Raw genomic sequence first — 15,192 nt, forward strand, 5'->3', positions numbered from 1 at the left:
GGAGGTGGATGGAGGATATGGCTCACTCCACTTTGGTCTCCTCTAGGAAAGCTCGTAAAGATAAGCCACCGCCCTAGTACCTACGTCGAACACGATGGGAAACGTACACAGAGACGCGCAACATGCGCACACAGAAACGCACACAGAGATACGTGCACGCACGAGAAGGACACGGGATCGTAGGTCCTCGTCCACCCTTCCGGCGCTCCGTTGGGATTTTCTCTGAAGGTGTAAGACGTATCCTAACTCACAGAATATACAGGATGCTTCCAAGTAACAGTCGACTCGCGCGTGCAATTCGTACTGTACGAGTGAATAGGAAAACATGTGTTTTGGGATTCGTAAATTCTATCATTCGCGCCTTTAAAACGAACATTGATTTCTTTAGACTCAAATTATTTAAATGTAAAATATTCTCCGCATTGAGATTCGCGTATAATAAAAATCTGATACGTGTGTATTTTTTAGGTACAGAAATTTAATTCGGAAACAATCGAATTCACTTGTTTGAGAATTTAAATTAAAAAGTAATTTGCTCAACTTTTTTTAAATTATTGACGTGTCAATAAAGAAAATCAATTAAGAAAAAAACAATAAAGTATAAAACATAATATTAAAGAAAAAAAAGTGTTATTTTCTGGTATCTATAGTTTGATGAAAAAAAGTATTTTAAGCAGAGTTTGTCGACATCGTCTTTGAAGTTTTCATAATAATATGTATATCATAATTCCCGTGTAATTCGGAAAAAAGTAAATTGCTCAACTTTTTTTAAATTATTGATGCATCAATAAAGTCAATTAAGAAAAAAAACAATAAAGTACAAAACATAATAGTAAAGAAAAAAAAACAAGTATTATTTTCTGGTATCTATAGTTTGATGAAAGGAAGTATTTTAAGCAGAGCTTGTCGATATCGCCTTTGAAGTTTTCATAATAATATGTATATCATAATTCCCGTGTGATTCGGAATCTACCATAAACTGTAGATCCTAAGGCAATGACTATAGCACTCCCGTGTGGTTCAAAATGCATCTTATACAGCATGCTCCGGGTCGATGACTGTAGCGATCCGACATACAAATACAATACAATACGTACATACCATCTCGGAGCGCTCAGGGACGTAGATATGTCGTACGATGTCGACACGATATTTGTATATGTAGTGTAAAGAGTAAAGAACTCTTCACCGTTCTCCTATTTTTGATGAAATCGGTTGAATAAAATTTTGTTACGTTGCTCAAGATCGAATGAACTGCCTCACCTATGAAAATTGACATTTTACGTTCGCAGGAAATTGGTTTAACAAAAAACTACAATATATTTTCTATAAAAAGTGCAAATGCTTTTAGAAATGCACGATTTATTTTGCGCGACAAAATATTGGTAGTGCAACTGATCAAACACTAATTTTATCATGTCAATATAACAGGATGATGTCATGTATCAAAGTGATGTGTTATTTCAGCATTAAAGTCATTATTTCTTATCCGAAAACAAATTATCATATTTTTTCCAAATATAGCTGTTAGTCAACTGTTTATCGTAAAAATTAAATGCAATCGATAAATGCGTCCCATATACGAGTAAGAGAAACACATACGAGTTATTTTCTGACATATGTAGTCTGTATCGTGCGCGCTTCTCCTGTGAACTCGGATATTTATTTATTTAAGATTTGTGACCAAGCTATATTAGATGTGGCAATTTGGAGGAACGATGTCCAGTATAAAAGAACGAAACATGTGACAAATATATTTGCTTTCATATTGTATCATATAAATCACCAGATTTCATTCCCATATATTTTTTTCGTGTTGAAATTTATATATACAGTACCGGCCAAAAATATATCACCTTTTAGTATTTTTGAGTATAATTTTATTCAGAGTGCATAGATATTTATAATATCATAATATATGTTTTGATAGTAAATACAACTTAGCGAATAAAATATTTTTCATAAAATAATATAAAAACTTAATTTTAATAATATAAAAAATTAATTTTATAAGTAAGTAAATTAAATTAAATTTATGCTCAAAAATCCTAAAAGTGATATATTTTTGGCCGGTACTGTATATATATATATATTACATATCAGATTCTCGTGTTTATTTATTTACGAGAGGAGTGAATTTCCATTTCGAAAAAGAAGCGATAAACAAAACTACATTCATATAAAATATACTGTCCGTCTTCAAGTATGTGGATGTATACTTTACTTTGAGTTATCTTTATTTTCTCTAGAATCTCTGCAAAATTGTCCGACGCACAGATCTCTCTTTCTTTATTTAATATTTTAAATCCCACGTGTGACGCGACGCGCCGAAATATTTCGGGATACAATCCTTATTTCGGCAGAATAATGGAGCAGAGTCCTGCTTGATATTTGTTTAATGATATTTAGCTAGGCCAAGAATACCAGTCTCTCATGCATATGTATAACTTCAAATAGACACTGCCTCTATCTTTCATATATTTTTTTTTTTTCAAATTATTCCAACGCTTCCTTTTGGTCATCCTTTAAAAGAATCTTTCTAAACCTTTATACGAAAACGAAAACAGACACTTTGATACGCTACCACGTCGACAACGTATATCCTTCTCGAGGGATCTCGAGAGCCTCGACGCGAGCGTGTGATAAATAAATCTGCTTATTGACTCCTCCCGCGACACTCACTTACCTTCTTCCTTCTTCGTGTCTCACGCCTCCTCTGCAATCTCCGGCTTTAAGGCGGTTGCACGTTTTGTAAGATGTGGTAAAAAATTGTGACAACATCATCTTTAAACACTATAGATCTCAAATTCATTCATCGTCATTAGCATCAAGTTTGAGAATATTTGATCTTTAGTTTCATTTTTATTTAACTATTTCTTATACGAAGAGAGAGATGGCTTATGATAATTGTCGTTAATTTTAGTAAACATACACAAGTGGAAAATTTTTAAAAAGGAAACTATTTATATTGTATTTGCTAGTCTTTTAAAGTGAAGGTGTTATTTCAATGAAAAATTAATAACGTAATTTAAAATATATCAGCTCGTATTAAGATTTGGTTAATTAATGTACAGGCTGTTTGAATCGATGATTATTATGGGCATAAATGAATTTTGACATGATAATGTGTCAAAATTGCATTTCATCAGTGCTTTGAGTATCAAAACTGACGCTGTGTAGTACATTTCATGAATAATTTTATTTATCAAACTTCTTAAAATATTCGCTGCACGCGTCAGTTTATAAGTCTAGTCTATGTCTAAAGTTTTACGACGACAAATCAAGACATTTTCGAGATATCTAAAATACTTAAAATATTTCGAATTTGTAAAATTAAAAGCGAAGACACTTTAAACTTCCTTATCGATTACTTTCTCGAGATACATCCTTGTAATTCCGACCTAAACAGTTTAACGTGGATGCGCTTGAAATATCCAATATTTTCTGTAAGAAACAAAATTGTAGCGCTTTTATGTGCTATTTTCTCATTTATTGGATATAATTTGAATTAAAATAGATCACAAGAGAAAAAAATCATAATACAAAAAATTTCTCTCTAAAAGGTTATAATTAAAATATAAATTGCTATATTTATCGACATGCAAACGATGATAATACATGATTAGTATAATAAAATATCAATATATTGGGAAGATTAGAAGTAATAATGCGGTAGAGACATAAAAATGGCTTCATTATATTTTACGATATTTGTTTTTTAATGATATATTATTTTTAGGACCTTATTTATATTGGAGAGAGAGAGAAAGAGAGAGAGAGAAAATGCTACATTTTTGTTGTTGATATTTAAATAATTTTAACTGAGTAAGAAACTATTATAGTTTTAAAATTGATTGAGTTTCTTAATCGAGCATGTATCCTGATCAGTTATGTCGATATATTTAAATAAACTTTAAAGTTGAATTTTCTCTCTTTAATTCTTTACCATTTTTTCCTTATGTTTCTGTAGAATCGCATTAAAAAAAAAAAGAAGTCTTCACTTGTCTTTTCGAAAAGTTTTTTTATTTCCTAGCATTGTCGTCGTCGAAGTATCGACAAAATATCATACGAAAACGACCGGCATATCACAATCAGCTTTCTCAATTTTTAAAATAGTGCTGAATATAGACGAACTGTACACGAATGTTACAATTTTCGTATCAAATGAGGATTTCACTTAACGTTTGTCGACAGGATGTCGAACAGAACGATTAGCTATCAGAGAGAGAATTCTTAGAATTTCGATAGAAACTCTAGCAATTCTCTGTTCGATAGCTAATCACTACATCCGACAAACGTTAAATAACATCGCAGTCTAATTATTATTGTGCGTACACATTTTCTCTCCTTTATTCGACACGTGTTAATTGAGAATAGAATTGTCATATTTTTGGTAACATTTCTTTTTGATGATCGACATATATAATATTACACCTGAAATTTTCAAAATCATAAGCTTTGTCGAAAAATTAAATTTAAAAAAATGACTTTATGATAAACTGTTAAGTTTAGAAGATTACAAAAAGTTATTGATAACATAATATTGACAGAATTCTTATACGTATGTACATATTTAGTTAATCAAGAATTGATGAGAACTTTCCACATATAATTATGTCAAGTTAAAATAAATAAGTCAATAAAAATATACGAATATAGAAGAAACAGCACCTTCTCGTGTACATATATACATGGTGTTTCTCATTCGCATGTTATATCGCTATGAAAGTTTTTTATCGTTACGATGACATACAAATAAATGAAGTATTAACGCGAGCGTTGAAGATGACATGTCGTTTCAGCGCGAATTGGACATTGACGATTTTTATTTTCTGTTTGCATGCATACTGGCATAACTGACGTTTTAATTTTTCTTCCATCTTTTACAGAAAATTCATAGTCTCTACAATACGATGAGTTTATTTATTCCTCCAAACAAAGAATATTTTCGAATAGGAATTCTGGAATCAAACCTGTTTAAGCTTGTATTATTATCAAATCAAATATTATATTTGAATAAAACTTGAATGCAAATCATGTTTGCTTCTGTTAAAAAAAAAAAAAAAAAAAAAAAGAAAAGAAAAAGTCGACTCAACTAGTTAAAAATTCCAGAGATAAAGAAAAAAGCGAGAGATACGAGACTTGTCTATCTTATTTACATTTCGTTAAATTGTTAGTTTAAATCCTTCGTTCATTTACAACATTGCAATCTGCTTTTTGTACTTAGGAATATTTTTCCTACAGCACAATAAATTTCTCGCTTTCTCCACTTCTCTTTCTCTCTATCTCTATCTCTCTTTCTCTGTTTTTTTGCCGGACCATCGTTATACGAAACGCAGAAGACCGCGTTTATCTTTCACGTTGACGATGACCGCGTTAAACTCGCATCCCTGAGAGCTTGTACAAACATGCGAGAGGAACAAGATATCAAGCAGGATATACGTCGCGCTTTTCCCACCCTCGGGATAGGAGTCAACGAGTAAACTTCAAACGTATCACCGGCCGTTAGAAGCGGATGAAATTGTCTTGCACGGTCGTGAGCCGATTAGGTCTCGCCTTCTCACGGTGGCAAATGTTATCTATTTAATTTCCTTTTCTCGACCTAGAGACGAGTCATATTCTCGTCCCAACGGCTTGTTCGTACCTTCCCCCCCTTTCCTCCCAAAAAGGGTCGCGACGGATATTTTCACTTCCGTTCTACCACCGTCGTTTGCGATCTCATGAGAAAATTGGATGCCATGGTTGGTATTTTGCCGAAAATTTCCAGGCTATTTTAAAATATGTTCAATAATATCATGACCAAGTATGACGTATAACTTTGACAACATTTTTTCCGAAATAAATTTCCGCGTTTTCGGAAAAAAAAAAAAAAAAAAAAGATTTTGTCCTAAACGAATATTCAATGTTTGTTTTCTGTAGAGATGATTGAGTTTGCTGTAGTTAATAAAGACAGGTTTCTCGATATTTGCTTATGAAAACGTATGATAAAATCGATTTAATCGGTTGGTTGATATTCCGCGAGCATATGCGCGTTCGTCGACATGCACACGTATATAGTAGTTTCCGATATTCATTTTGCAAAGATGCAGATCAGGCGCTATTGGCTCTGCTGGAACATTCAATTTTTGCAAGAGGATCGCCGAGCGGTCTTCTCTTTCCCTTGAATATATATCCGTTCTTTACTTGAATAAAAACTAGAACTTTCACTTAACTTATTTGGTAAGCATAAATATTTTTTAGTCTTCTTTTATTAAATTGTCATCAATCTGTTAAATTGTCATAAATTTTTCAATATTTGCACATTTAAATACGAAAATAATTCTAATACCAAATATTATAAACTTTTAATATATGTCAATTTGAATACGACTATTAATAACATTAAAAAGTAATATCACCTAACCTCTTTTTTTACCTTTGCTTTATTCGTTTATATAATATATTAAAAATTTGTTTATATAATATATTAAAAATATACTTTTGTTATATTTATTGATTAATTGATTAAATATAGAAAAAGAAATTAAACATACCGATATATCGAGTTTTGTAGAAATGAAAATGTGCTTCGCAAAGTGACGCCGAAATGTAGCAATCTAAAGTAAAGGAATCAAATGAGATATCTAAAATTTAAAGACAAATTTAATAATGTAATGTCATCATGCTCATCAAATATTCATTCACGCTCACAAAAATGTGATGTTGAAATAATGGAGAAAATAAATTTCTTTTTTTATATATATGAAACACTTTATTTTATCCAAAAATAAAGAAAATAATTCAAATAAAAAATGTTAAAACTGAAATAAGAAATATTAAACTTTATAATCTCTTATAAGACTTCTTGTAAAACTAATCTATAAAACTTTTATAACCTTGTAAAACTTTATAATCTTATAAAAATAAAGTGTATAATTTTTTACTTCACAGAAAAAACTAAATATTCATTAGAAAATGATGAAATATCGGTATCATTACTGGTATTTCCGCAATGATATTGTGTTGATTGAACATTTAGACACATGGCAGCATACTATAATACTTGTAATATGGAGCATTCGCAAAAAAGTATGCGGTAAACTGCGATTTATTTTAGAGCTAGAGAGATGATACCAAGCGGAATGTAATACGACGTCCGAGTCACTATTGTGATAAGTTAATCACGAGTCGGAGAGTGCGGAATTCCAAGGGTAAATTTTCCAGCAGGTATAAAAGTGCCGCCGGATGCGAGCACGAGCGTGTTTACCTTCAGAGTTTGCGACTTGATAATACGCCATTGGCTTGTTATAACGGTGGGCCGACGTGCGTCACGACGCCGACGCCGACGCCGACGCTCCGAGAAACATCCCGTTGCAATAAGATAGCTTCAACGTTACGGGTTACGGATTTGCAAAATTATTCCTAGATGCAAACAAAGCAAGAAGAATTCGGTCAAAAAGTTTCTCAGTGAAAAATAATTTCTAATTTTCAATTACATTAAATCATTTTTTGGAAATTAATTAGTACCCATCTAACGTCGCAATAAATGTCAAGATTAAAATGGTTACATTAAGAAAGAAAAATTATTGTATTATTCATAATGTTTTATGTCTTTTATTTGATAATATGTAAAATATTATGGAAGGATAAAAAAATACTTTTTTTTAATCTGCTGAAGCATTAAAATACATTAATTAAATCGATAAAAATACGTATATATTAATTAAAATCGACTAAATTTTTAAACATTCGAAACCATCAGAAATCCTTCAAGTGCAACCAAATATTAAAGTTTTGAAGCGCGAATGACAGGTGTTTTTCGCAATGGTCGTACTAAAGAGTTACCGGGCACGTTCAATCGATTGTTCTTTGACATTCCCGAGAAGATCGCTAAGCTGAGCTATCTTTCGAAATTTCTTCCTTCGCGAGTTTCAACTGTAATCGTGGATATTATTTTCCCCGGCAGTTCAGAATATTATTTAAATTGGAATTACTTTTCTCATTATAACCCAGTCAAGGGGAAAATCTTCTTTCCCCTGACTTTACTTTTACCATTCTCGCCTTGGGGGAGAAAAAGTTTATCCGCGACAAGTGACAACGCGATGGCGGTCTTTCCGTTTTTCAGCGGATCTCCTATTTTGCTTGCGATCGATAAACATTGCCCTATCACCGCACTGCCGACAGATATTATAACTCGAATATACACTTAAGCGAAAGTTCTATGACATCGCAGTAACAATAATAAATATACAAGCGCGTCAATTTTTTAAATATTATACAATATTAAAACAGTAACACAATCTCGGAATAAATAGCACAAGAAACGACAAAAAAAAATTGAGATCTTTTTTAAATTTATTTTCAAGAGAAGTGAAGAAAACGAATGTCATTTAAAAATATGCATATGATCTTAATAAAAAAAAAAAAAAAAAAAAAAAAAAAACGAGAGTGAAGGAAATAGATAAATATCTGAAAGGAGTGGTGATGTGAAGACTATGGAGAATATGGGGTAACGTCACTCTAATCTATTCGCCTAATGTCCCCACCTCTACATTACTAAACACATTAGAAAGAGTGACGCCACTTCATACTTCCTATACCTATCCCTCATCATCCTTCTCAGATATCTATCTCACTCTTCAAAGTCTCTCTCTCTTACTCCAATAGAAAAAACGATATAAAACCATTCTTCCTTTCCTCTTTTATTTTGTACTTTTTAAATCTTTAATCGCACGCATTATTTTGCTGCAAATATTGTAACAGAAAGAATATATTTTAGTTAAAGTATGATAGTAAAAATATCAGTATATATTAAAATAAGTATTCCGACCATGCCAAAAATGTATATTAACTATGAACACATTTTAAATTAGAAGATATAAAAAAAAGAAACATTTTATTTTTACGCGCGCGCAAATAAGATTAATGGATTGAAAGAAGACTTCCGGATTTATATATTCGTAACTTGTATCATTGTGACTATTCTATAATATATATATAGTTTCTATCATTGTGACTATTCTATAATATATATATAGCTTATATTATACTTATATATCTCTTACAAATTTAAAAAGCTTGACATATTTGATGACCGAATTTTGACGTTGCGTTTGATCTGTTCATGCGATGTCGAGAGAAGTTTACTCGACAGTAATATATACATAATGTACCAGTGAATAATTAAAAGCGTACAAAGGATAGAAGGAAATAGAAAATAGAATTATATATAACATTACGTCAATAACAATTAAAAGATGGTTGATGCGTATTTATGTTATTGCCATAGATATATCGGGCGTACTTCTTGGTCCCTCGACGATGCATTATTAATCCCGTACGTCGAATCGATGCGAGTTACGTCGCAGCGCGAATATTGTTTTGCGCCCTTTCTTGACCAGCCCTTCTAGTTTTTACCGCAAGTTGATTTATGAAGCGACGCCAACAGCGAAAACTAACGCGCCGCTTATTACAAGCACGCATGCATCAACGCATTAATGCTCACGGATGTCTAAATGTATACGCGTATCACGATGTAACACGATGTATTACATTTCTTGAATGCTCGATCAAAGACAACATACCAAGGGTGCGTTCGGAGAAACGCTATTCGCGCTAATCATCTTTGTTACTGAAAGTTTTTAGTACGACCCCAGAAGTTAATCTAGTAAATTAACCCTTGAGAGATAAAAATCTTATTTTGAATAAAGAATAAGTAATACGATTTTACTTATCAATATAATTACAATAGATATACATATCTGATTTACGTTCTCGGTTTCAGATTTATCCATTTTGACTCTTTCGAGAAAATTACTTTCTTTTTATCTTTCCGTTTTAATAATACACTATAAACTCGTGAAAAGTTATGTCCTTTCGATAATTTCTCTACACCTGCAACGTTTGCGATAATCGCGTTCTGACATTGATGAATGCAACACGTCGGTCATGTGTGCGAGGATGATCATTATAATTCTGTTAAACGGCAATAAATGACGATCATGTTAAGTGACGCTGACTCTATTTTAATAATTGTCAGATATATGGTACATCGAGCACTAAATGTCATTACTTCCAATTGCTCGTTTGTCAAATAAAAGGCCAAAGATGTGCACACACGAACGTATTCAAAAATATTAATCAATCGTTTAACAGTTAAAAAAATTATCGCGCGTTACTATCGAAAACATGTCATCGTTTTTCATTTTATTAATACGTAGAAGAAAACTTTTATTTGTTCCGAAATCGAAAAAAAACGTAAATAAATACGTGCAATTATTATATCAAGATAATAATTTCTTTTTTTTTAATTTCTATTTTATTACTAGAACTATTACTTATTAATTATGTAAATTACTGTAGTGAAAAATTTTATGCTTTCGCTATTCACGGATTCAAAAATTTTTTTTAGAGAAAAATCAATAATTATAGTTTAATTATAGTTTAATTATGTATCCCGAGTATAACGTTAATAAATTTATTATTTTCCAGCTGTTTCTTTTTAATTGCGAATAATTTTTTTTCTTTTCCAGAAACAAGATTATGAGCATGCCTCGGTGGTTCCTGAATTTGCTCTGAAATTATACTGGATGCTTATTACAACCTTAGGTTGATTTGTGTTACTATATAAACTTAATGAGCGATATATTTCAATTTCGGGTGATTATGGTTGAGATTCTTCATTTAATTAATATCGGGAAGTTATTAATTAAACATAGCAAAGCTATGGCGCCAAGGCAATGCGGAGAGTTAATCACGGATAACAAGGTCGACCTGAGACGATGGAAGAAAGGAATAAGCCGGATTATACTACCGTACCGAAGATGGCAGTTTCTTAATTATTGAATGTACGTATATATATATATATATGTATATATTAAGATATGTATAAGATTATATAGAATTTCATAAAAGCTCGGAGTGCAGAGAAATATTCTTTAAATTTAGAATTCAGGTTTTAATATCTTTGAAATTTAAATAGATAAAATAATATTTTCTAATATTGTATAATATTATATAATAGTATTTTCTAATTATTTAATTCTCAAATTTTTGTATTTTCAATTTTAAGTGAAAATCTTACTAGATTATATTTATGAATAAAAAAATTATCGCGTATCTATTCATACATTTTTATATAACAAATGTTTTAATATTTTAAAGATATGAATAAAAAAGATTAAATATAGATTGATATAGGCTATTTAATTTGTTCAATAACATCGGACAAGTAAAGTAACTAAAATTAATTCTAAACTTTATTGACATTTGTTCAAGTTAAAGATTCTGCATTTTTTTATTTAGAGCGATCAGTCTTGATGTTACAAAAATATTATAGTTCTCGTATCCTAAAACGGAAGTAGTTTCCTTTTCGAAATGGAGCGTGTCGTTCACGGTTTTACGACACCGTGAGGAATCGGGTTAACGTCTGACGCAATGCTCTCCATGTTCCGATAGGATTTGTTTCACATCAAGACGGAACAAGCACCGAAATTTATATTGTGATCTAAAAAAAGGCGTTTTTTTGTCTCTTACCGGACCGAGAATCAACGAATCTTCAATAATCATTTCTTGCGTCTGTGATTAGTCGATGAAAGAACAGAGGGATGCTCTAGGAAAATATTATGTGTAGAAAAGTGTAAAATATCTCAGTAAAATATATCCTGTATAAATTTTTTACTACATCACATTTGCATGCTTTAGGAAATAATTGATCTGTTTATTATTGTATTATTGCTTATATATAGCTCCCATAATAAATTAAAATATATTTAAAGTACTACAAGAGAGAGAAAGAGAGAGAGAGCAAGCCAGGTAGCGACGATTACTTAAATTCTGCCAAGTAAAACGAAAAGTTTTGTAACGAGGCAGGTCTTGAAAATTTTTAACTATTACTGTAATGAAGTTACTGCAACGAAGCCGCGGGGTCGAGTGTATCGGATAGCTTACATGCTTCCAATAACAACGAACTTTCGTTTCTGTGAGGCGCGGTAAAGCAGAAGTAATGGGTCCCGGAGGACTTCTTAAGGTAGCTTAAGGTTTATCACAGTCAAGTGAATATTTAACAACTTCCCAGGGAAAAAGCTTCTCAAAGTGTACGGCGCGCAACCTGCAACGAAAGGATTCCGATTTGCTGCCGTTACTTGATGCATTTTTTAATGCACCGAATTGCGTTATATCTATAAAATGTGTTTTTCTTTAATAATTCCACGACGTATTCTTCTCTTGATAAATCATATATGTACACGTACTAAAAAATATTGCATAGAAAAATGAAATATATATATATATATATATATATACATATATTATTATTTATAGTATAATAATCGTAAAATTGTACGGACAAGCTTAACTTAAAGATTACAAATAATTAATTTAAAGATTATTAAATTTCTGTTATAATTTTTCTTTAGCTGTCTCATTAGCTTCAAATCTTTCTATTGATATATATTTTTAAGGAGAGAAAGACAATAACGCCAATATTAGTAACAATCATTATCTGACATAAACGGATTTAATTAACATGCACTGAACACGTGTTTAAAATTAGTTATACGTAACGCAAGTTGAAAAAGCATCGAGGCATTTATCCGTAAATGTAAGAGAAACTGCGCGCGATAGAAGATGAGGTACCAAACCGTGCTCGGGCGAGAAATCATGGCGAGAGCCAGAATCAGTTCTTCCTCCCGAGCGGAGTCGAACCCGCTCCGATAACCGGTAATGTTTCCCCTAATTTTTTGAACGCAAGCGGAAGAACGGTCCCCAGAGATAACGCCACGGTCGGTCGGTCGGTCGGTCGGTCGGCGGTCGAAATATGACATACGCGACACGTCCTGCGGCTTACACACCAGCAGCGGCAGCCGCCTCCCCGGTATAAGAACTCGCAAGATAGTTGGCCGCGCTCGCTCGCTCGCTCGGCCGCGGGCGCCGGCTCAATGTACCAGAGGAAATCGCTGACTTATGGCTGCGCCAGGGAGTCATACCTTTTTTCATAAACCCCCAGTCAACCCCAACCTCGCGACTCTTTTACATTGTACCCAGATTTCAGCGATTAATTTTCCCCATTGTGCCGTGGCGCGTCTCTCGGCCTCGGCAGCCAACCTTTCTCCTTTCTCCTCTCCACCATCTTCCATCCCGCTTTTCCATCCCCCCGTTTCTCTCTCCTCTAGCCTTCTTCCTGCGACCGCGGCCCCGTTCCATCCCTCACCGACATATCCCATCGCCTCTTCACAGTCGCTCCCAGACCGCAGTCCGCATTGTCATTGGCAAACAGATCTCAATGGCGGTATTAAAAGTATCCGCTCTAATGGAACCCGTTATATTCGGCCCAACGAAAATTCTGCGCTGAGAAAAAAAGTCGGTCGTGGCGCGGCTCGGCTCGGCTCGGCTCCGCTCGGCTCGACCTGCTTCGGTTCGACTAGACACAAAACACAAATTGCGAGAATTTCTGCCTACGCAAGAGTAATTAAACGTCATTGCGTTAAGCGGCCACTTTTCGAAGATCGAAGAGCAAACTTAAAATATTTAGCGACTATTTGACCATAACGAATCTTGGAAGACGCGAGCTTACCGCGTCGTTATACTTGAAGTATAATGGCATTGTGCGTTATATTTCACGACGACTCATTCATTGACAGTCCTTCGCCACATTTTCAACATTTCTCGCTTATTCTCGACAAAGAAAAAAAGGACCATCCCCGACTCTAGTAACTCTTCTTCTCCTGAGGAATTTTCTCTACAGTTCCTAACTTTTTCGAGGCATTAAAACGATCCGGACAAGTATGTATATATAAAACTAAACGAGAACGGAACGCGCTTTCTCCTTTTCTCGCTCTCTTTCTCATTCTCGCTGTCAAAAAAGGCGAGTAGCTTGAAAAGTGTGCCGCGTCTGGGTACTGCAACAGTCGGTCATATCTCAACGGAGAACATTTACAGTGTCTCGCGAAGTATTATTTCGACGCGCGCGACTGGTTGCTACTCTATGCGAGGCATTTATATTTTATATAAAACGCAAGGTATATATATATCATACATACACGTATCATATGTGCACACACATGTACGTACACATGTACGGTCACTGTACACAGACGGAAAAATACGTATATACATTACATATATAGCGCGAAACGGACACGAGCGATTATGGCGGCTTATCGCCGCGGGGTGCAATACCGAGGTGTTCCATGACCGTAACCATTGTTTCCGCCCTCTTCGTCCTAGAGAACGCCGGAGTTATTGTTTAGATTTTTTTGCGGTGATCGCGATGACCGCAATACACGACGAGGACCCTCTCGACATGGTATGCGACGCGCGACGAATAAAAAGGATGGATATCGCCTCTATCAAATGAGATCAAAAGTCTCGGCGTATTTTCCGACGGCAAAAACCTCTCTTAAACGATTCAAAACATCTATCCTCACATTATTTTAAATTAGATTTTTCGCATACATTATTTTTATCATTTTTAGACGCAATATTTTTTTATAAAGAAGTTATATGTAGAAAAATTAAAAATTAAAAAAATTTCGACGATAAAATTGGACGTTATATCCCTTATCAATATATCAGGAATTTTTGCTCTATTTTACAGTTTCAGAGACATAAATATAGAATAATAAGATAAAAACTGTTTTAATGTTATAAATATTTATTTTTAGCTACATATAAGTTAATTACAAAATAAGTGTTTGGTAAAATACGTAGCCTTTAATTTATAAATAACGTTAATTTGATATACGTTGATCGTATAATATTATTTTTTTATCCTTTTGTGTTGATTTCTCGCGCCATAAATGTTAAACATAGCATTAAACATTGCTAAAAATAAGTATGATGGACAATCTTTTCAAATGCAGTTTCTCGAATGACAGTGATTTGATGTATCGATAAAAAAAAACCGCCAATGAAATAGTATGTGAAGAGAAACTTGTAAACAAAACGATCCATCAGTAACTTTATCGTTATTCTTGTCTTTTCGATCTGTATTTTTTCTAATATAAAACTAATCTTCACACACACACATACACACATGTATATAAATGTTTAGAAAAATGTTGCAAATGTCTAATTTTTCAATATTTTGACACAAAAGAGTATTTATTTAAAATTAACGATAAAATGCAATTATATACAATATAAAACATTTGTATATAACAATAAAAAATAACTGCATATTTAAAAATTTGTATTAACTATGTGCCATTTTCT

General features: G+C 33.0%; 1 long non-coding RNA gene across 6 annotated transcripts in view; it reads right to left on the reverse strand.

The window, feature by feature from the left end:
• Positions 1-15,192, reverse strand: part of LOC140672214 (uncharacterized) — a 214,800-nt gene that overhangs the window by 32,619 nt on the left and 166,989 nt on the right. The window contains exon 5 of one of the 6 annotated variants that reach the window (XR_012047857.1): positions 7,253-7,401. The exons of the other annotated variants lie outside the window; for them this stretch is intronic. This is a non-coding gene — a long non-coding RNA (uncharacterized lncRNA). Of the gene's footprint in view, positions 1-7,252; positions 7,402-15,192 lie in introns of those variants that run through there. 6 annotated transcript variants of the gene reach the window in all.

This window comes from Anoplolepis gracilipes, chromosome 13 (genome assembly GCF_047496725.1).
Source record: "Anoplolepis gracilipes chromosome 13, ASM4749672v1, whole genome shotgun sequence".
NCBI lineage: Eukaryota > Metazoa > Arthropoda > Insecta > Hymenoptera > Formicidae > Anoplolepis > Anoplolepis gracilipes.